This window comes from Balaenoptera borealis, assembly GCF_965194805.1.
Source record: "Balaenoptera borealis genome assembly, chromosome: 2".
Taxonomy (NCBI): Eukaryota; Metazoa; Chordata; class Mammalia; order Artiodactyla; family Balaenopteridae; genus Balaenoptera; species Balaenoptera borealis.
Genome location: NC_138867.1, coordinates 4527828 through 4552767, shown reverse-complemented (window position 1 = coordinate 4552767; position 24940 = coordinate 4527828).

Below are 24940 nucleotides of genomic sequence, written 5' to 3'. Positions count from 1 at the left end.
ATGGTCTGTACTCTTTCTTGTCTGACTTCTTTCATTTAAATTTTATGTGTGTAATCCATTTGGGTTGTTATATGAATCACTATCTTGTTAATTTTCACTATTCTAAGTATTTCATTCTATGAATATCCAACAATTTATCTGTTTTACTCTTGGTTGACACTTGCATTCTTTATAGTGTGGAACTATCAAGAATAATGCTGCTATGATATTTTTGCACACACTTTTGCTGTGCATGCATTTGCATTTCTGGTGCGTATCCTGGGGCAGGTTTGCTGCGTCATACAGTGTGTGTGCTCAATGTTAGCAGATGACTGGCTGCTAGGGTGATGACTTGGGGGTTGGGCCAGTTTGTACCCTTTCAGCAGTGAGGAGAGGTCCAGCTGCTCCACAGCGACACCACCAGTGGTGTTGCCAAGTGTGTGTATGTCTGTGTGTGGGGGGGGCATGTACGTGTGTGTACACATATGTGTGCATGTATATGTGTGTGTGGGTTTATTATACGTTATGTAATAGCACATATAGTAAATATTCTGGTATTATATACAATACATACAGCATATACACATATACCCTATATATTACTTTATATGTGTGTGTCTATATATGGGTATTTATTTTAGATGTGATCATATCCTGGTTATGTTTTTAAAAAAGACTCCATCTTTCAGAGATACACTCTGAAATACCTGCTTCAAATTAATACAGGGATGGGCAAGTGCATGGACGTACCCCATGGTGTCATAGTTGTTGAAGCTGGATGATGGTATATTGAAGTTTATGATACTAGTCTGCCTACTTTAGTGTATGTTTGAAATACTCCATAATAACATATAAACACATATAAACTAACATATCAGATGTTATGTATCTAATACCTAATACTACAAATTATTGTGTAATGTATATTACATGTGTGTGTATATAATATACATTATATAGTGGTATTGTATATATATTATATAGACTATATATATATATGTATTTATGTGTGTGTATATGTATGCATAAATCATTATATATACACATATATATATAAGCACACTGACCTGCCTTCCGCTCTGAAGTCATCCATCACCACCCGGGTGCATTTATGTGTATATATATGTATGCATAAATCATTATATACACACATATATATATAAGCACACTGACCTGCCTTCCGCTCTGAAGTCATCCATCACCACCCGGGTGCATTTATGTGTATATATATGTATGTATAAATCATTATATATACACATATATATATATAAGCACACTGACCTGCCTTCCGCTCTGAAGTCATCCATCACCACCTGGGTGCATTTATGTGTATATATATGTATGTATAAATCATTATATATACACATATGTATATAAGCACACTGACCTGCCTTCCGCTCTGAAGTCATCCATCACCACCCGGGTGCATTTATGTGTATATATATGTATGTATAAATCATTATATATACACATATGTATATAAGCACACTGACCTGCCTTCCGCTCTGAAGTCATCCATCACCACCCGGGTGCATTTATGTGTATATATATGTATGTATAAATCATTATATATACTCATATGTATATAAGCACACTGACCTGCCTTCCGCTCTGAAGTCATCCATCACCACCCGGGTGCATTTATGTGTATATATATGTATGTATAAATCATTATATATACACATATATATATAAGCACACTGACCTGCCTTCCGCTCTGAAGTCATCCATCACCACCCGGGTGCATTTATGTGTATATATATGTATGTATAAATCATTATATATACACATATATATATAAGCACACTGACCTGCCTTCCGCTCTGAAGTCATCCATCACCACCCGGGTGCATTTATGTGTATATATATGTATGTATAAATCATTATATATACACATATGTATATAAGCACACTGACCTGCCTTCCGCTCTGAAGTCATCCATCACCACCCGGGTGCATTTATGTGTATATATATGTATGTATAAATCATTATATATACACATATGTATATAAGCACACTGACCTGCCTTCCGCTCTGAAGTCATCCATCACCACCCGGGTGCATTTATGTGTATATATATGTATGTATAAATCATTATATATACACATATATATATAAGCACACTGACCTGCCTTCCGCTCTGAAGTCATCCATCACCACCCGGGTGCATTTATGTGTATATATATGTATGTATAAATCATTATATATACACATATGTATATAAGCACACTGACCTGCCTTCCGCTCTGAAGTCATCCATCACCACCCGGGTGCATTTATGTGTATATATATGTATGTATAAATCATTATATATACACATATATATATAAGCACACTGACCTGCCTTCCGCTCTGAAGTCATCCATCACCACCCGGGTGCATTTATGTGTATATATATGTATGTATAAATCATTATATATACACATATGTATATAAGCACACTGACCTGCCTTCCACTCTGAAGTCATCCATCACCACCCGGGTGCATTTTTGTGTATATATATGTATGTATAAATCATTATATATACACATATATATATATAAGCACACTGACCTGCCTTCCGCTCTGAAGTCATCCATCACCACCCGGGTGCATTTATGTGTATATATATGTATGTATAAATCATTATATATACACATATATATATAAGCACACTGACCTGCCTTCCGCTCTGAAGTCATCCATCACCACCCGGGTGCATTTATGTGTATATATATGTATGTATAAATCATTATATATACACATATGTATATAAGCACACTGACCTGCCTTCCACTCTGAAGTCATCCATCACCACCCGGGTGCATTTATGTGTATATATATGTATGTATAAATCATTATATATACACATATGTATATAAGCACACTGACCTGCCTTCCGCTCTGAAGTCATCCATCACCACCCGGGTGCATTTATGTGTATATATATGTATGTATAAATCATTATATATACACATATATATATATAAGCACACTGACCTGCCTTCCACTCTGAAGTCATCCATCACCACCCGGGTGCATTTATGTGTGTGTATATGTATGTATAAATCATTATATATACACATATATATATATAAGCACACTGACCTGCCTTCCGCTCTGAAGTCATCCATCACCACCCGGGTGCATTTATGTGTATATATATGTATGTATAAATCATTATATATACACATATGTATATAAGCACACTGACCTGCCTTCCGCTCTGAAGTCATCCATCACCACCCGGGTGCATTTATGTGTATATATATGTATGTATAAATCATTATATATACACATATGTATATAAGCACACTGACCTGCCTTCCGCTCTGAAGTCATCCATCACCACCCGGGTGCATTTATGTGTATATATATGTATGTATAAATCATTATATATACACATATATATATAAGCACACTGACCTGCCTTCCGCTCTGAAGTCATCCATCACCACCCGGGTGCATTTATGTGTATATATATGTATGTATAAATCATTATATATACACATATGTATATAAGCACACTGACCTGCCTTCCGCTCTGAAGTCATCCATCACCACCCGGGTGCATTTATGTGTATATATATGTATGCATAAATCATTATATATACACATATGTATATAAGCACACTGACCTGCCTTCCGCTGTGACGTCATCCATCACCACCCGGGAAATGGCCTCCTCTGCTTTCCATGGATCTCTGTGAATGCCCTTCTGATTAGGGTCACAGCTCTGTACTGGAACGATTTGGGCTTGGAGATGGGCATTGCTTGTTCCTGGCATAGGAGCCGAGTGAGATCAGAGCACATCTACATGGCTGGTGCTGGAGTCAAGTGCCTCACTCCAGGAACAATTAGGGCCTGGTCAGAGAAGACTCACCCCATGTCCCTGGTTTCCTTTTACTGCTGGGCTGGCCCTTGATTGCAGTCAATGCTTCCCAGATGTTCCTGCTTGCAAGAGTACCTCTCCCTGCTCAGCATCATGCCCCACCCCTGCTCAGAGGAAAGGATGGCTCTCAGTGCAGAGCCGTTCTCCCACCTGGCAAGCGGGAGCGTGTCCTGAGGGGACCCAGCTGCATGTGAAGGTAAATCAGGGATTTTATTCTCAGATCCATACAGGAAGTACTGGTGTGGAGTCCCATGGTTCCTGTGCCCCAAGGAGAGACAGACAATCAAGGAGGAAAATGCTGTGAGCATTTCGTGGGCAGGAGGAGACAGGAGTGTCTGGGACTGAGAGGGGCAGTGATTCCCCATATGATGCTCTATTAGCACTTTAGTAGCAGAGGCAGGAAGAGCCCTACAGCCATAAGCAGCAGGTGAGTAAAGGGGCTTCTGCCTCAGGAAGGACATTGCCTTTGCTTACAAAGTAAGTTAAACTCTAGACACAGTTTTAAATATAGGACACAAACTGCATCTTCTAACAGATTTTACTACTTAAAAATTTCTATTTTATGACATCTGTGAAGCGCCTGCCATATTCCCAGCATCATGTGTGACACCACGTGCGTGTGTGTCTGTAATATGTGTAGCATAGTATGGTCTGTGTAAAACAGTGATGCTACCTTTGGATTCCGCCCTCGGTTTACCTAAGAAAGTTAACTTCTCTTTGCCTCAAGTTTCTTCATGTGTGAAGTAGGAAAAGTAATGGCACCAACTGGTATGAGTTTTCGTTTTTAATGTATAAATTTTATTTGTTTATTTATTTATTTACTTATTTTTGGCTGCGTGGGGTCTTCATTGCTGCATGCGGGCTTTCTCTAGTTGCAACAAAGGGGGGCTACTCTTCCTTGTGGTATGCGGGCTTCTCATTGCAGTGGCTTCTCCTGTTGTGGAGCATGGGCTCTAGGTGCATGGGCTTCAGTAGTCGCAGCATGTGGGCTCAGTAACTGTGGCTCGGGGACTCTAGAGCGCAGACTCAGTAGTTGTGGCGCACGGGCTTAGTTGCTCCGCCACATGTGGGATCTTCCCGGACCAGGGATCGAACCCACATCCCCTTCATTGGCAGGTGGACTCTTAACCACTGTGCCACCAGGGAAGTCCCTGAGTTGTTTTAATGATTAAAAAAAATAATAATGCATTTGAAGCCAAATACCTAGTGAATTATAATTATCATCATTGACCTATTTTTCATTATATTGTTATTTTGGAACAGTGGTTCTCATCTGGGAGCAATTTGCTCTTCAGGGGACATTTGGCAATCACTGGAGATGTTTTTCATAATTGGTGAAGGTGCTTCTGGCATCTCTTGGGCAGGGACAGGAAAGCTGCCATGTCCTACTATGCAGGGGAAACTCCTCCCCCCACCCCTCCCCCCCAAGAGCCAGTTATTCAGGTCAGAATGTTAGTAGTACCGAGGGCAAGAAACCTGCTCCAGAGAGAGAAAGGAGGGATGAGAAAAACACAAAGCTGAGAAACCTGCAGTCTTGGAGAGTTTGGTTTCTAGAATATTCTTTCATCTCTCCCATAAGTAGAAGTGTATCCTCTCTTCTTGATCTCTGAGATCTGGAGTTCTGATTTTCTACTTATCCATCAGTGAAGTTCACAAAGCTCGACTGTTAGGGAAGCGTCTGTCTTTCCTCATGGTCCAACAGAGAACACGGGCATCAAGGGACAGGAAGGGATACAAAATAGTTTCTGGAAACCTCTCCACCATGTCAGTAAATGCCTCCTCCCTGGGCCCATCCTAATAACTAGAACCACTTAATCTTCCCAATTTATGCCTCTGAGCTGTGAGCAGCACAGAGTAGGTTTGGAACCTATATTTCTCAGGCAATACACTAAAGTTGTACACAGAGAAGCATGAGAAAAACACATAGCTCTCCATTTAAAAAATAGCCTGTGAAATCCATAGATACATCATAAGTGTCATCTTCACAACTGTAGTTGATTTTGACACTCAAGTTTAATGGTTGGGAATATCTCAGATGACGGAATTGGCCATTGGTCTTCTGGGCTATTGCCACAGGCAAAGCCTATTGTTGAAGTATTTCTATATCCCCAGTGGTCTAGTTCCAAGAATAGCTAGATGTTTTAAGCAGCAAGATCCATAAAACTGTGCTGGAAAGAATTACTCCTGGTAATACCGTAGCAAATAGCGAGTTGCTTCAGAAATGGAAGCTCACACACCATCACTACCCACTGGCACCCGAGGAGTTCTCATTTGGAGCAGAAGCAGGGCATGGGTCACAGCAGAAACCCTGGCGCCTGGGCTGCTTGCTTAGGGCGGAATGTTACATCATGTTAAAACACGACCCCACCAGTCTGTAAAATTGACACCTCAGCACCAGCTGCCATGACATCACAGACGGAGGGGAGCAAAGCAGGGCACCAGAAGCCTTGCTGAAGTTCCAGGCCCACTCGAGGTGACGTTTGCAACTTGCAACTTAGCCCTGTTTGTCCCTCCGTGTTCCACATGTCCATCATCACCTAAGCATCAGCCACCAGCACACAGCAGGAGGTGCCCCATCCATGGAGTCTTCTTCTCCAGGGCTTGTCCCGTGTGGACCTCTCTACTCCTGGCACCCTGTCCAGGCTGGAATTCACCTCTGGAGCTCCCTTACAAGGGGTGGTAAAGCAGCTGTTTCAATGCTGAGAGCTGCACCCCATCTGTAAGGCTGCTAGCAGGAATGTTTAAACGCGGGAGGCATGGTGGCCTTGAATAGTATGAATCTTTGGTTCAAGCCAGGATTTCAGAAAGATAAAAATGCAATGGCCCTTCTTGGCAGCTTTGGAAATTAGCTTCCAGAGAATTTGAGAACTCTCTAATTTCTTCTTTTCTATTGTACAGTATCTCAAGAAGGATTCATATGCTAAACACATTTAATTATAACAAGAGAAATGTAGGTGGAAAAAACGTGCAGTTTTGTTTGTTGTTGCATATTCATGTACATATCTATAGCATTTGACTATAAATGACGCCTTATTGGCTCACAGAGATTTCTCATTCTGTGGAGGGCAATCTGCCTTCCTGCAGTTTGAATCAGCATAAGCTTTCTGCCTAAGGATATCTTCATGGGTCTTTAACATTGGATTTACTCCACCCCCGTGTCTCTTCTCGATTGTGGGGGACGACAGACCCAGGCCAGGAAGTGTACAGTTGACAGCAGCCGCCATGCATGTTCCTCGCTTGCAAGCTGGCTTAAAAATACATATGAAGATGCAAGAGGGAAGAGATATGGGGACATGTGTATATGTATAACTGATTCACTTTGTTATAAAGCAGAAACTGACACACCACTGTAAAGCAATTATACTCTCATAAAGATGTTAAAAAACAAACAAACAAACAAACAGTAAATGCAAGGATTTATTTCTGAACTCTCAGTTCCTTTCCATTGATCCGTATGTCTAGCCTTATGCTGGTACTCCACTACATTAATTACCATAGCATTTAATAAGTTTTAAAATTGGGAAGTATAAGTCTTCCAACTTTGTTCTTTTCTGAGATTGTTTTGGCTATTCAGTATACTTTGCATTTACATATGAATTTTAGGATGAGCTCTTAAAATTTGGCAAAAATGCCAGCTGAGATTTTGATAAGAATTTTCTTGAATTTCTAGATCAATTCAGCAGGTGGGAAAGGGTAGGGGATAGTCAGGAAGAGAGTATTACCATCCTCTCAATATTAACTATTCTGATTCATGATCATGGGATATCTTTCCATTTATTTAGGTCTTAACTGATTTCTTTCAACAATTTTTATAGTGTTTGAAGTACGAGTTTTGTACATTTTTGCAAAATTTATTCCTAGTGATTTATTCTTTTGATACTATTGTAGATGGAACTGTTTTCTTAATATTATTTTGGATTGTTTACTGTCATTACTTTTAAATGTATTGATATTTGGCTTTATAATCCAGTATATGATCATTTTTGTAAATACTCCCTATGTGAAAAAACATGCGTTCTGATATTACTGGATACAGTGTTGTCTATATGTCCATTAAATCAAGTTTGTTAAAAAAAAAATACATATGAAATTCAACAGTCACCAGTTGATCTCAGTTGATTCCTTTGCTCGGGTTGTCATGGTTTGCAACACTAAATAACAACCCTGTCTCACTAAACAGAACGTAGGTTCTAGCATCACCCCAAAGGCAGCCTAACCGTTACCTGAGTCCCTGAGTTGTGATGACCGCGTCACCCCTGTCTCAGCATATTTATGGGAAAAGGATGATTAGTGACAACATTCATCCTAAGAAACACAGTTATGGATTCGGAGGTCTTAACCACATACTATTGATCATGACAGACAGAATCGTTGCAGCCCCAGAACACAGGGATTTTTTTGATAATTTCCATTAGCACTGCAGATAAAATGCTCGGCACATATATTGCCACTACTAGGCCGTCATGGTCAAGTGTTCCTACTCCTACTCCTTGGTTGCAAGTGCTCTCAGTTGACCCAGAGACCAGCTGCCACATCCGCTCAGTACACACACTGCTCCCTAAGCTCCAGGACTCTCTTCTCCTGCTTTTTCCATAAAGGTGCCCGGAGACTTGTACTGGTGGTGCCCGGAGTGGTGAAGCTGACATCATGTCCCTGCACAGGTGTGAGTTAAGGGGTGGATGGTTTCAATCATCTGTCCTGTGGGGATGACTCAGATTTGTGACTTCTCTCTGGAGCCTTCATTTCCTCTTTTTCCACCTGGACGTCTCAGCCCCTGGCAATGAGGAACACTGGGGACAGATCTTGGCTCTCCATCCTCCTTCACCTTCTGTCTTGTCTCTCACTCTGCTAACCTCCTCCCCAGCACTGAAGAGACCTGGTCCTCATCATGTTGCACATCCAGGCAGCGATTTTGGAGGCCTCTGCCCTGACCACACAGTCCGGAGGTCAAGACCACCAACTCCCGCCTCCGTCTGCCATTCAGTGTCTGCTTCCACTGTCCCACGATGGGGTGCTATTTGCTGAACTACCTTCATTCTCCACCCAGATGACTTTTCTCTCTTCTCCTCCAGTTGAGAAATGCCTTGCCACTCGGAGCCCTTTCTGCCTCCCTGTAAATCTGTTCTCTTTTCCTCTCCACACAGACTAGATGCTCAGGCCCACAGGTAAGGGATGATTCTCTCTGAACCCAGCCATAGGGATCCTTTTAATCCCTGTACCCTGCCTGTCACTCTGTTGCTCTGAAGGCTCCAGAGGTCTCTCTTTGCTTGCTGTGGCCCCCCAAGCCTAAAGAGAGGAGGACCCACACTCCAGGAACAGCACACAGATCTCTGCTTCTGCATCAAGCTAGGCTCCTCCTCACAGCAGGGCCTTTTCACCACCCCCCCGCCCCTGTCTGGAAGGCTCTGCCCTGTACCCTTGCTTGTCTGGCTGGTTCCAGCACATCAATTGCACCTAAGCTCCACTGGCTACTCCCTAGGAGATAGCACCTATAATCATTTCACATAAAAAATCTTCTGAGCCACCTGCAGTGCTGTTCAACATTTGTGGTATTGCTGTGTTTACGTACCCATTTCCATGCTAGCTCTCTCCCAAAGGAATGTGAGTTCACTGAGAGCAGACACCTCCCCCATCAGTCTTGTTCATAGTGCATCCTGGTGCCTGGTCCATGGTGCTACTGATGAAAAAGCCTGAATAAATGCCAGACTTCTGGGTCTGTTGGTATAGCTGGGGGTCCCTGCTCAGCCAGGAGCTGAATGGGCACGCAGTGATGGGCACCTAGAGTCACGTGCCCTGGGAGTCGATGCAGAGTTGCTGGACTGTCTTGGTTTCTGTGACGGGGCATACAGTTTTTAGAGATAAATAAAAGCCATTCCATTGTTAACATTTCAGGTGTTATGTTGATTAGATTTGTAACATATAGAACAGTAATCCAGTTACCAGGTAGAGAAAAGACTAAGAACATTTTCATGTTTCTCAAGATATCTAACTTGTGTGCTTGTGTGTATAAGTTAATTCCTTTGTTTGTTCCTTCTGTTAACCAAGTATTTTGTCCATAAAACAAAATGTGCTTAGCCACAAAACTAGTCTCTTCCGTGGTATCAGAGGTGGCAGCTGTATGTTGGGGACAGGGGAGTCTGTCACCACTAGAGATGGGTCTGTTGAGGTCTGAACATAAACAGAGAGGCAGAAAGAGAATGTGGAACCCCACCTTTTCTAACTGCACAGAAATCGTCCTATTCATGTAAAAGCATGAAAGCCACTCTTACTTCAATAATTCTTGTTGGCTTTATAGAGAAAAAATGCAAAATTAGTCAACCATTATTATCAAAGCTAAGCTGACTTTTCTGATGATGGATGCATCTGCTTATCTAATAACTTGGAGGTTTCTCAGAGATCCTGGCACGGTTTTATCAGAATGAATCACGGACGACATGGTCAATTTATGTTGTTATCCTGTTTCCAACAGTTTTGAATACATTACTGGACGCTTCAGGGGGAGGCTGGGCATCTTGGTTTCAGAGCTCAGGATGCTATCACTCTGTAGGGAATGCTCCCGTGTCTCAGCTGGGCAGTGATTTAAACCCAGATTGGGTTAGTTAACGGGCCTTGAGATTTTACCATATTTAGAGCATCTATAGATGCTATTCTGATTCCTGGGTTGCTTAAGCAATCCATTAATTCTGTTTCTGAGGCATTTGGGTTAATATTTGATTGTGCCATAAATAGCTACAGCAGTGATATATTTTATACTCTAAGCAACCCAGGAAGGGGGAGCACCTTCTTTTTTACCCTCTCCGATCTCTCAAACTACAGTTTTTTTAAAGTTGAAGGGAGAATTCTTGGCCCTACCTGGCGGATTTATCTCCCCACTGGCTGACAATTTCATAGCTGTCCATCATTTTTAAGAAGTTCAAGGAAATCGGGTGTCCTCTCCTTCAGAGAGTGTGTATGTTGGCTGACAGATCCGGAATTTAGTGATGATGTATAATTGTTCATTCACAGCCCACATTCTGTAATATATTCAAATCATGTATTCATTTTTAAGCCCTGTTTCTGGAGCTTGTGAGACTTTCCTACGTAAGGATACAACCAGTAAGTTTCTTCTTAGTTCATCTCAACTTGCTCTGCAATTTCTTATCAGTTACAATCAGTGTCATTTCCAAACCTTGAGAATCTAAATAGGCACCATAGCTTCCAAGATACTTTTAGGATAATTTGGGATTTTACATGTATAAATAAACTATCCTTCCTTTATGCATTTCTCCAACTGAAGGGAATACTTTCTTCTTTTATTTTATTTTATCTTTTAAAAAAATTTTTAACATCTTTATTGGAGTGTAATTGCTTTACAATGGTGTGTTAGTTTCTGCTTTATAACAAAGTGAATCAGTTATACATATACATATGTCCCCATATCCCTTCCCTCTTGCGTCTCCCTCCCTCCCACCTTCCCTATCCCACCCCTCTAGGTGGACACAAAACACCGAGCTGATCTCCCTGTGGTATGTGGCTGCTTCCCACTAGCTATCTATTTTACATTTGGCAGTGTATATATGTCCATGCCACTCTCTCACTTCGTCCCAGCTTACCCTTCCCCCTCCCCATATCCTCAAATCCATTCTCTAGTAGGTCTGTGTCTTTATGCCCATCTTTCCCCTAGGTTCTTCATGACCATTTTTTTTTTTTTTTTTTAGATTCCATATATATTTGTTAGCATATGGCATTTGTTTTTCTCTTTCTGACTTACTTCACTCTGTATGACAGACTCTAGGTCCATCCACCTTGCTACAATTAAATCAATTTCCTTTCTTTTTATGGCTGAGGAATATTCCATTGTATATATGTGCCACATCTTCTTTATCCATTCATCTGTTGATGGACACTTAAGTTGCTTCTGTGTCCTGGCTATTGTAAATAGAGCTGGAATGAACATTTTGGTACATGAATCTGTTTGAATTATGGCTTTCTCAGGGTATATGCCCAGTAGTGGGGTTGCTGGGTCGTATGGTAGTTCTATTTTCAGTTTTTTAAGGAACCTCCATACTGTTCTCCATAGTGGCTGTATCAATTTACATTCCCACCAACAGTGCAAGAGGGTTCTCTTTTCTCCACACCCTCTCCAGCATTTATTGTTTGTAGATTTTCTGATGATGGCCATTCTGACCGGTGTGAGATGGTATCTCATTGTAGTTTTGATTTGCATTTCTCTAATGATTAATAATGTTGAGCATTCTTCCATGTGTTTGTTGGTAATCTCTATATCTTCTTTGGAGAAATGTCTATTAGGTCTTCTGCCCATTTTTGAAATGGGTTGTGTTTTTTTTGTTATTGAGCTGCATGAGCTGCTTGTAAATTTTGGAGATTAGTCCTTTGTCAGCTGCTTCATTTGCAAACATTTTCTCCCATTCTGAGGGTTGTCTTTTCGTCTTGTTTATGGTTTCCTTTGCTGTGCAAAAGCTTTTAAGTTTCATTAGGTCCCATTTGTTTATTTTTCTTTTTATTTCCATTTCTCTAGGAGGTGGGTCAAAAAGGATCTTGCTGTGATTTATGTCATAGAGTGTTCTGCCTATATTTTCCTCTAAGAGTTTGATAGTGTCTGGCCTTAAATTTAGGTCTTTAATCCATTCTGAGTTTATTTTTGTGTGTGGTGTTAGGGAGTGTTCTAATTTCATTCTTTTACATGTAGCTGTCCAGTTTTCCGAGCACCACTTATTGAAGAGGCTGTCTTTTCTCCACTGTATATTCTTGCCTCATTTATCAAAGAAAAGGTGACCATATGTGCGTGGGCTTATCTCTGGGCTTTCTGTCCTGTTCCATTGATCCATATTTCTGTTTTTGTGCCGGTACCATACTGTCTTGATGACTGTAGCTTTGTAGTATAGTCTGAAGTCAGGAGGCCTGATTCCTCCAGCTCCATTTTTCTTTCTCAAGATTGTTTTGGCTATTCGGGGTCTTCTGTGTTTCCATACGAATTGTGAAATTATTTGTTCTAGTTCTGTGAAAAATGCCAGTGGTAGTTTGATAGGGATTGCATTGAATCTGTAGATTGTTTTGGGTAGTATAATCATTTTCACAATGTTGATTCTTCCAATCCAAGAACAGGGTATATCTCTCCATCTATTTGTATCATCTTTAATTTCTTTCATCAGTGTCTTATAATTTTCTGCATACAGGTCTTTTGACTCCTTAGGTAGGTTTATTCCTAGATATTTTATTTTTTTGTTGCAATGGTAAATGGGAGTGTTTTCTTAATTTCAATTTCAGATTTTTCATCATTAGTGTATACGAATGCAAGAGATCTCTGTGCATTAATTTTGTATCCTGCTACTTTACCAAATTCATTGACTAGCTCTAGTAGTTTTCTGGACTCACCTTTAGGATTCTCTATGTATAGTATCATGTCATCTGCAAACAGTGACAGCTTTACTTCTTCTTTTCTGATTTGGATTCCTTTTATTTCTTTCTCTTCTCTGATTGCTGTGGCTAAAACTTCCAAAACTATTTTGAATAATAGTGGTGAGAATGGGCAACTTTGTCTTGTTCCTGATCTTAGTGGAAATGGTTTCAGTTTTTCACCGTTGAGAAGGATGTTGGCTGTGGGTTTGTCATATATAGCCTTTATTATGTTGAGGAAAGTTCCCTGTATGCCTGCTTTCTGGAGGGATTTTATCATAAATCGGTGTTGAATTTTGTCAAAAGCTTTTTCTGCATCTATTAAGACGATCATATCGTTCTTCTCCTTCAATTTGTTAATATGGTGTATCACATTGATTGATTTGCCTATATTGAAGAATACTTGCATCCCTGGGAAAAACTTCACTTGACCATGTTGTATGATCCTTTTAATGTGCTGTTGGCTTCTGTTTGCTAGTATTTTGTTGAGGATTTTTGCATCTATGTTCATCAGTGATATTGGCCTGTAGTTTTCTTTCTTTGTGACATCTTTGTCTGGTTTTGGTATCAGGGTGATGGTGGCCTTGTAAAATGAGTTTGGGAGTGTTCCTCCCTCAGCAATATTTTGGAAGAGTTTGAGAAGGATAGGTGTTAGCTCTTCTCTAAATGTTTGATAGAATTCACCTGTGAAGCCATCTGGTCCTGGACTTTTGTTTGTTGGAAGATTTTTAATCAAAGTTTCCATTTCAGTGGAAATAAAGTTGATTGTGGAGATTTAATCTGCTGCTCCTGAGGCTGCTGGGAGAGATTTCCCTTTCTCTTCTTTGTTCACACAGCTCCTGGGGTTCAGCTTTGGAGTGGCCTCGCTTCTGCGTGTAGGTCACCTGAGGGCGTCTGTTCCCTGCCCAGACAGGACAGGGTTAAAGTATCAACTGATTAGGGGGCTCTGGCTCACTCAGGCCGGGGGGAGGGAAGGGTATGGATGTGGGGCGAACCTGTAGCGACAGAGACCGGCGAGACATTGCACCAGCCTGAGGCATGCCATGCATTCTCCCAGGGAAGTTGTCCCCGGATCACGGGACCCTGGCAGTGGCGGGCTGCACCGGCTCCCGGGAGGGGCGGTGTGGAGAGTGACCTGTGCTCGCACACAGGCTTCTTGGTGGCTGCAGCAGCAGCCTTAGCGTCTCATGCCCATCTCTGGGGTCTGCTCTGAAAGCCACGGCTCACGCCCATCTCTGGAGCTCCTTTAAGCGGCGCTCTGAATCCCCTCTCCTTGCCCACCAGGAAACAAAGAGGGAAGAGAAAGTCTCTTGCCTGTTCGTCAGTTCCAGACTTTTTCCCGGACTCCCTCCCGGCTAGCTGTGCTGCACTAGCCCCCTCAGGCTGTGTTCACGCCGCCAACCCCAGTCCTCTCCCTGCGATCCGACTGAAGCCCGAGCCTCAGCCCCCAGCCCCCGCCCGCCCCGGCGGGTGAGCAGACAAGCCTCTCGGGCTGGTGAGTGCTGCTCGGTGCCGAGCCTCCGTGCGGGAATCTCTCCGCTTTGCCCTCCGCACCCCTGTGGCTGCGCTCTCCTCCATGGCTCCAAAGCTCCCCCCTCCACCCACCCCAGTCTCCGTCCGCAAAGGGGCTCCTAGTATGTGGACACCTTTCCTCCTTCACAGCTCCCTCCCACTGGTGCAGGTCCCGTCCCTATTCTTTTGTCTCTGTTTTTTCCTTTTTCTTTTGCCCTACCCAGGTACGTGGGGGAGTTTCTTGCCTTTTGGGAGGTCTGAGGTCTTCTGCCAGCGTTCAGTAGGTGTTCTGTAGGAGCAGTTCCACGTGTAGATGTATTTCTGATGTATTTGTGGGGAGGAAGGTGATCTCCACGTCTTACTCTTCTGCCATCTTGAAGCTCCTCATCTTCTTTTAAAGGTGGGTTGCTAGCAGGAAAATCTAACATTTACAAATTTCCTACCGCTGTCTTTCATCACCACCTCTACCCCAGAAACCACTAATCTGCTTTCTATCACTATAAATTAGTTTGTTTTCCCTAGAATTTTACATAAGTGGAATAATATGTTGTGTATTCTTTTTTTGTCTTGCTTCTTTCACTCAGCTTGATTATTTTGAGACCCATCAATGTCGTTGCATGTATCAATATTTCATTCCTTCTTTCTGCTGGGTAGTATCACGTGATACAGGTGTACAACAGTTTATCCTAAATTGGTTGATGGACAATTGGGTTTTTTCCACTTCTTGTCTGTTACAAATAAAGAAGACACGAACATCTGTGTACAAGTGTTTGTATGGATGTATACTTTTTTTACGTTGGGGTAAATGCCTATGGCTAGATCATAAGGTAGATGTAGGCTTAACTTTTTAAGAAAGACATTCTTTTTCAAAGTGGTCGTAGCATTTTATATTTCAATCAGCTGTGCCTGGCAACCACATCTTGTTTCTGATCTTAATGGGGAAGCACTGATTTTTTCGCCTCAGGTATGTTATTACCTGTACTGTGGCTTTTTCACACACACCCACCTTTTGGTTGAGGATGCAGCCTTCTATACCTAGTTTGCTGAAAGGTTTTATGAATATCAGATGTTGAGTTTTGTGAAATGCCTTTTCTGCTTTTATTCAGATGTTCATGTGCATTCTCACTTTTAGTTTGTTAGTATGATAAATCACATTGATTTTTTTTTAACATCCTTATTGGAGTATAATTGCTTTACAATGGTGTGTTAGTTTCTGCTTTATAACAAAGTGAATCAGCTGTACATATACATATATCCCCATATTTCTTCCCTCTTGCATCTCCCTCCCACCCTCCCTATCCCACCCCTCTAGGTGGTCACAAAGCACTGAGCTGAGCTCCCTGTGCTATGCGGCTGCTTCCCACTAGCTATCTATTTTACATTTGGTAGTGGATATATGTCCATGCCACTCTCTCACTTCATCCCAGCTTAACCTTCCCCTCCCTGTGTCCTCAAGACCATTCTCTACATCTGCATCTTTATTCCTGTCCTACCCCTAGGTTCTTCAGAACCTTTTAATCTCCACAGTCAGCTTGATGTACGCTGCATCTGTGGAATACCTGAATAGACAACGAATCACCCCAAATTGGGGAGGTGGACTTTGGGAGCAAGATATATTATTTTTTCCCCATTTCCTCTTTTTGTGAGTGTGTATGTGTATGCTTCTGTGTGAGATTTTGTCTGTACAGCTTTGCTTTCACCATTTGTCCTAGGGTTCTGTCCATCCGTTTTTGTTTTTTTTTTTTTTTACTTAAAAGTTGTTTTCTTAATAATTATTTTTAATTTAATATCTTTATTTTATTTTATCTTACTTTATTTTATTTATTTTATCCTCCTTCTTTCTTTCTTTCTTTCTTTCTATTTTTTCTCCCTTTTATTCTGAGCCATGTGGATGAAAGGCTCTTGGTGCTCCAGTCAGGCATCAGGGCTGTGCCTCTGAGGTGGGAGAGCCAATTTCAGGACACTGGTCCACAAGAGACCTCCCAGCTCCATGTAATATCAAATGGCAAAAATCTCCCTGAGATCTCCATCTCAACACCAAGACCCAGCTTCACTCAACGACCAGCAAGCTACAATGCTGCACAGCCTATGCCAAACAACTAGCAAGACAGGAACACGACCCCACCCATTAGCACAGAGGCTGCCTAAAATCGTAATAAGGCCACAGACACCCCAAAGCACACCACCAGACATGGACCTGCCCACCAGAAATACAAGATCCAGCCTCATCCACCAGAACACAGGCACTAGTCCCCTCCACCAGGAAGCCTACACAACCCACTGAACCAAACTTAACCACTGGGGACAGATACCAAAAAGAACAGGAACTACGAACCTGCAGCCTGTGAAAAGGAGACACCAAACACAGTCAGATAAGCAAAATGAGAAGACAGAGAAACACACAGCAGATGAAGGAGCAAGGTAAAAACACACCAGACCTAACAAATGAAGAGGAAATGGGCAGTCTACCTGAAAAAGAATTCAGAATAATGATAGTAAAGATGATCCAAAATCTTGGAAATAGAATAGACAAAATGCAAGAAACATTTAACAAGAACGTAGAAGAACTAAAGAGGAACCAAGCAACAATGAACAACACAATAAATGAAATTAAAAATTCTCTAGAAGGGATCAATAGCAGAATAACAGAGGCAGAAGAACAGATAAGTGACCTGGAAGATAAAATAGTGGAAATAACTACTGCAGAGCAGAATAACAAAAAAATAATGAAAAGAACTGAGAACAGTCTCAGAGACCTCTGGGACAACATTAAACGCATCAACATTCGAATTATAGGGGTCCCAGAAGAAGAGAAAAAGAAAGGGACTGAGAAAATATTTGAAGAGATTATAGTTGAAAACTTCCCTAATATGGGAAAGGAAATAGTGAATCAAGTCCTGGAAGCACAGAGAGTCCCATACAGGATAAATCCAAGAAGAAACACGCCAAGACACGCATTAATCAAACTATCAAAAACTAAATATAAAGAAAACATATTAAAAGCAGCAAGGGAAAAACAACAAATAACACACAAGAGAATCCCCATAAGGTTAACAGCTGATCTTTCAGCAGAAACTCTGCAAGCCAGAAGGGAGTGGCAGGACATATTTAAAGTGATGAAGGAGAAAAACCTACAACCAAGATTACTCTACCCAGCAAGGATCTCATTCAGATTTAATGGAGAAATTAAAACCTTTACAGACAAGCGAAATCTGAGAGAGTTCAGCACTACCAAACCAGCTTTACAACAAATGCTAAAGGAACTTCTCTAGGCAAGAAACACAAGAGAAGGAAAACACCTACAGTAATGAACCCAAAACATTTAAGAAAATGGGAATAAGAACATACATATAGATAATTACCTGAAATGTAAATGGACTAAATATTCCCACCAAAAGACACAGACTGGCTGAATGGATACAAAAAGAAGACCCATATATATGCTGTCTACAAGAGACACACTTCAGACCTTGGGACACATACAGACTGAAAGTGAGGGGATGGAAAATATATTCCATGCAAATGGAAATCAAAAGAAAGCTGGAGTAACAATTCTCATATCAGACAAAATAGAGTTTAAAACAAAGACTATTACAAGAGACAAAGAAGGACACTATATAATGATCAAGGGATTGATCCAAGAAAAAGTATAACAATTGTAGATATTTATGCACCCAACATAGAAGCACCTCAATACATAAGGCAAATACTAACAGCCATAAATGGGGAAATCGACAGTAACACAATCATAGTAGGGGACTTTAACACCCTGCTTTCACCAATGGACAGATCATCCAAAATGAAAATCAACAAGGAAACACAAGCTTTAAATGATACATTAAACAAGATGGACTTAATTGATATTTATAGGACATTCTACCCCAAAACAACAGAATACATATTTTTCTCAAGTGCTTATGGAAGATTCTCCAGGATAGATCATATCCTGGGTCACAAATCAAGCCTTGGTAAATTTAAGAAAATTGAAATAGTGTCAAGTATCTTTTCCGACCACAAGGCTATGAGACTAGATATCAATTACAGGATAAGATCTGTAAAAAATACAAACACATGGAGGCTAAACAATACCAAGTGATCACTGAAGAAATCAAAGAGGAAATCAAAAAATACCTAGAAACAAATGACAATGGAGACACGATGACCCAAAACCTATGGGATGCAGCAAAAGCAGTTCTAAGAGGGAAGTTTATAGGAATACAATCCTACCTCAAGAAACAAGAAACATCTCAAATAAACAACCTAACCTTACACCTAAAGAAATTAGAGAAAGAAGCACAAAAAAACCCCAAAGTTAGCAGAAGGAAAGAAATCATAAAGATCAGATCAGAAATAAATGAAAAAGAAATGAAGGAAACAATAGCAAAGATCAATAAAACTAAAAGCTTTTTCTTTGAGAAGATAAACAAAATTGATAAACCATTAGCCAGACTTATCAAGAAAAAAAGGGAGAAGACTCAAATCAATAGAATTAGAAATGAAAAAGGAGAAGTAACAACTGACACTGCCGAAATACAAACGATCATGAGAGATTACTACAAGCAACTATATGCCAATAAAATGGACAACCTGGAAGAAATGGACAAATTCTTAGAAATGCACAACCTTCTGAGATTGAACCAGGAAGAAATAGAAAATATGAACAGACCAATCACAAGCACTGAAATTGAAACTTTGATTAAAACTCTTCCAACAAACAAAAGCCCAGGACCAGATGGATTCACAGGTGAATTCTATCAAACATTTAGAGAAGCGCTAACACCTATCCTTCTCAAACTCTTCCAAAATATTGCAGAGGGAGAAACACTCCCCAACTCATTCTATGAAATCTTCAAGTATAGCTATTCCTTTTTGCAGCTCCATTTGGTCTTGCTTTGTGTGTTTTGAAGGTCTTGTTGCCTGAATACAAGCTTCGGATTCTACATTTACTTAAATAATTGACCCCTTTATCATTATGAAATGGCCTTTTTTATAATCCCTGCTAATATTCTTTGCATGGAAATATATTCTGTCTGAAATTAATACAGACTTCTAACATTTTTGGATTAGTGTTAAAATGATATATCTCTTCTTATCCTTTTACTTTTAATCTATTTGTATCCTTATAAGCAAAGTATGTTTCTTGTAGTCAGTGTCTATTTAGGTCTAGCTTTTTGAAATTATGACAACCACTGCATTCCAATGAGGTTATTCAGGCCATTATGTCAACTGTGATTATTGATATAACTAAGTATATATCTATTATCTTACCATCTGTATTTCATTTGTCCCATCTGTTCTTTGTCCCCCCTTTCCTATTTTTCTGCCTACCCTTGGATTAACTCAGTATTTTTATGATTCCAGTTTATCTTTGTTCTTGTCTTATTTTCTATAATTTTTGCTTAATTATTTTAGTGTAGGGTTTATAATATAAAAGTTCATCCCAGTCTACTTTCAAGTGATGTTATACAACTTCTGATATAATATAAGAAACTTACAATAGCGTAGTTCCGTCTCATTGGATTTTTATGTTGTTTTTTGCCATACATTAAAATTTAATATTTCTATAAATTCCACACTGCATTGTTATATTTCTATGTTACTTGTTAAATTCTCTTTAAAAGGAGATTTAATAATCATAATAATCTCATATATTTACCTATGTAGTTACAATTCCTGGTGCTCTACATTCTCTTGTTATAGATCCAACTTCCATCTGGTCATTTTGCTTCCCTCTGAAAAACTTCCCTTAGTATTTCTGGTAGTGCCATTCTATTTGTGATCATTTCTTTCAGCTTTTTAAGTCTGAAAAATTCTTTATTTCACTTTTACATTTTTTTTTGTCTCGAAAAAAATCTCTTTTATTTTTATGCATGCATGTATACATACATGTACACATATAGTTGGTTATTTTTTTTTGGAGTATGACTGCTTTACAATGGTATGTTAGTTTCTGCTTTATAACAAAGTGAATCAGCTATACATATACATATATCCCCATATCTCTTCCCTCTTGAGTCTCCCTCCTTCCTACCCTCCCTATCCCACCCCTCTAGGTGGTCACAAGCACCGAGCTGATTTCCCTGTGCTATGAGGCTGCTTCCCACTAGCTATTGGTTTTATATTTGGTAGTGTATATATGTCCATGCCACTCTCTCACTTTGTCCCAGCTTACCTTTCCCCCTCCCTGTGTCCTCAAGTCCATTCTCTAGTACGTGTTCGTCTTTATTCCTGTCCTGCCCCTAGGTTCTTCATGACCACTTTTTTTTTTTTTTAGACTCCATATATATGTGTTAGCATATGGTATTTGTTTTTCTCTTTCTGACTTACTTCACTCTGTATGAAAGACTCTGGTCCACCCACCTCACTACAAATAACTTAATTTCGTTTCTTTTTATGGCTGAGTATTATTCTATTGTATATATGTGCCACATCTTCTTTATCCATTCATCTGTTGATGGACACTTAAGTTGCTTCCATGTCCTGGCTATTGTAAATAGAGCTGCAATGAACATTGTGGTACATGACTCTTTTTGAATTATGGTTTTCTCAGGCTATATGCCCAGTAGTGGGATTGCTGGGTCATATGGTAGTTCTATTTTTAGTTTTTTAAGGAACTTCCTTACTGTTCTCCATAGTAGCTGTATCAATTTTCATTCCCACCAACAGTGCAAGAGGGTTCCCTTTTCTCCACACCCTCTCCAGCATTTATTGTTTGTAGATTTTTTCATGATGGCCATTCTGACTGATGTGAGGTGATACCTCATTGTAGTTTTGATTTGCATTTCACCAATGATTAGTGATGTTGAGCATCCTTTCATGTGTTTGTTGGCAATCTGTATAGCTTCTTTGGAGAAATGTCTATTGAGGTCTTCGACCCATGTTTGGATTGGGTTGTTTGTTGTTTTGATATTGAGCTGCATGAGCTGCTTGTAGATTTTGGAGATTAATCCTTCATCAGTTGCTTCATTTGCTAATACTTTCTCCCATTCTGAAGGTTGTCTTTTCGTCCTGTTTATGGTTTTCTTTGCTGTGCAAAAGCTTTTAAGTTTCATTAGGTCCCATTTGTTTATTTTTCTTTTTATTTCCATTTCTCTAGGAGGAGGGCCAAAAAGGATCTTGCTATGATGTATGTCATAGAGTATTCTACCTATGTTTTCCTCTGAGAGTTTGACAGTGTCTGGCCTTACATTTAGATTTTTAATCTATTCTGAGTTTATTTTGTGTATGGTGTTAGGGAGTGTTCTAATTTCATTCTTTTACATGTAGCTGTCGATGGTCCCCAGCACCACTTATTGAAGAGGATGTCTTTTCTCCACTGTATACTCTTGCCTCCTTTACCAAAAATAAGGTGACTGTAGGTGCATGGGTTTATCTCTGGGCTTTCTATCCAGTTTCATTGATCGATATTTCTGTTTTTTGCCAGTACTGTACTGTCTTCATTACTGTAGCTTTGTAGTATAGTCTGAAGTCTGGGAGCCAGATTCCTCCAACTCCGTTTTTCTTTCTCAAGATTGTTTTGGCTGTTTGGGGTCTTTCGTGTTTCCATACAAATTGTGAAAATTTTTTTCTAGTTCTGTGGAAAATGCCAGTGGTAATTTCATAGGGATTGCATTGAATCTGTAGATTGCTTTGGGTGGTATAATCATTTTCACAATGTTGATTCTTCCAGTCCAAGAACATGGTATATCTTTCCAACTGTTTGTATCATCTTTAATTTATTTCATCAGTGTCTTCTAGTTTTCTGCATACAGGTTTTTTGTCTCCTTAGGTAGGTTTATTCCTAGGTATTTTATTCTTTTTGTTGCAGTGGTAAATGGGAGTGTTTCCTTAATTTCACTTTCAGATTTTTCATCATTAGTGTATAAGAATGCAAGAGATTTCTGTGCATTAATTTTGTATCCTGCTACTTTACCAAATTCATTAATTAGTTCTAATAGTTTTCTGGTAGTATCTTTAGGGTTCTCTATATATAGTATCATGTCATCTGCAAACAGTGACAGGTTTACTTCTTCTTTTCCAATTTGGATTCTTTTATTTCTTTTTCTTCTCTGATTGCTGTGGCTAAAACTTCCAAAACAATGTTGAATAATAGTGCTGAGAGTGGGAAACCTTGTCTTGTTGCTGACCTTAGTGGAAATGGTTTCAGTTTTTCACCATTGAGGATGATGATGGCTGTGGGTTTTTCATATATGGCCTCTATTATATTGAGGTAAGTTCCCTCTATGCCTACTTTCTGGAGGGTTTTTATCATAAATGGGTGTTGAATTTTGTCAAAGCTTTTTCTGCACATATTGAGATGATCATGTGGTTTTTATTCTTCAAATTGTTAATATGGTGTATCACATTGATTGATTTGCGTGTGTTGAAGAATCCTTGCATTCCTGGGATAAACTCCACTTCATCATATTGTATGATCTGTTTAATGTGCTGTTGGATGTTTTTGCTAGTATTTCGTTGAGGATTTTTGCATCTATATTCGTCAGTGATATTGGCCTGTAGTTTTCTTTCTTTGTGACATCTTTGTCTGGTTTTGGTATCAGGGTGATGGTGGCCTCGTAGAATGAGTTTGGGAGTGTTCCTCCCTCTGCAATATTTTGGAAGAGTTTGAGAAGGATAGGTGTTAGCTCTTCTCTAAATGTTTGATAGAATTCACCTGTGAAGCCATCTGGTCCTGGGCTTTTGTTTGTTGGAAGAGTTTTAATCACAGTTTCAATTTCAGTGCTTGTCATTGGTCTGTTTATATTTTCTATTCCTTCCTGGTTCAGTCTCAGAAGGTTGTGCATTTCTAAGAATTTGTCCATTTCTTCCAGGTTGTTCATTTTATTGGCATATTGTTGCTTGTAGTAATCTCTCTTGATCCTTTGTATTTCTGCAGTGTCACTTTTAACTTCTCCTGTTTCATTTCTAATTCTTTTGATTTGAGTCTTCTCCCTTTTTTCCTTGATGAGTCTGGGTAATGGTTTATCAATTTTGTTTATCTTCTCAGAGAACCAGCTTTTAGTTTTATTGATCTTTGCTATTGTTTCCTTCATTTCTTTTTCATTTATTTCTGATCTGATCTTTATGATTTCTTTCCTTCTTCTAATTTTTGGGGATTTTTGTTCTTTTTTCTCTAATTGCTTTAGTTGTAAGTTTAGGTTGTTTATTTGAGATGTTTCTTGTTTCTTAAGGTAGGATTGTATTGCTATAAACTTCCCTCTTAGAACTGCTTTTGCTGCATCCCATATGTTTTGGGTCGTCGTGTGTTCATTGTCATTTGTTTCTAGGGTTTTTTTTATTTCCTCTTTGATTTCTTCAGTGACCTCTTGGTTATTAAGTAATGTTGTTTAGCCTCCATGTGTTTGTATTTTTTACATATTTTTTTCTGTAATTGATATCTAGTCTCATAGTGTTGTGGTCAGAAAAGATACTTGATACAATTTCAATTTTATTAAATTTACCAAGGTTTGATTTGTGACCCAAGATATGATCTATCCTGGAGAATGTTCCGTGAGCACTTGAGAAGAAAGTGTATTCTGTTGTTTTTAAATGGAATGTCCTAAAAATATGAATTAAGTCCATCTTGTTTAATGTATCATTTAAAGCTTGTGTTTCCTTATTTATTTTCATTTGGAATGATCTGTCCATTGGTGAAAGTGAGGTGTTGAATTCCCCTACTATGATTGTGTTACTGTCAATTTCCCCTTTTATGGCTGTTAGCATTTGCCTTATGTACTGAGGTGCTCCTATATTGGGTGCATAGATATTTACAACTGTTATATCTCCTTTTTGGATTGATCCATTGATCATTATGTAGTTTCCTTCTTTGTCTCTTGTAATAGACTTGATTTTAAAGTCTATTTTGTCTGATATGAGAATTGCTACTCTAGCTTTCTTTTGATTTCCATTTGCATTGAATATCTTTTTCCATCCCCTCACTTTCAGTCTGTATGTGTCCCTAGGTCTGAAGTGGGTCTCTTGTAGACAGCATTTATACAGGTCTTGTTGTTGTATCCATTCAACCAGTCTATCTCTTTTGGTTAGAGCATTTAATCCATTTATATTTAAGGTATTTATCGATATGTATGTTCCTATTACCATTTTCTTAATTTTTGGGGGTTTGTTATAGTAGGTCTTTTCCTTCTCTTGTGTTTCCTGCTTAAAGAAGTTCCTTTCCCCTTTGTTGTAAAGCTGGTTTGGT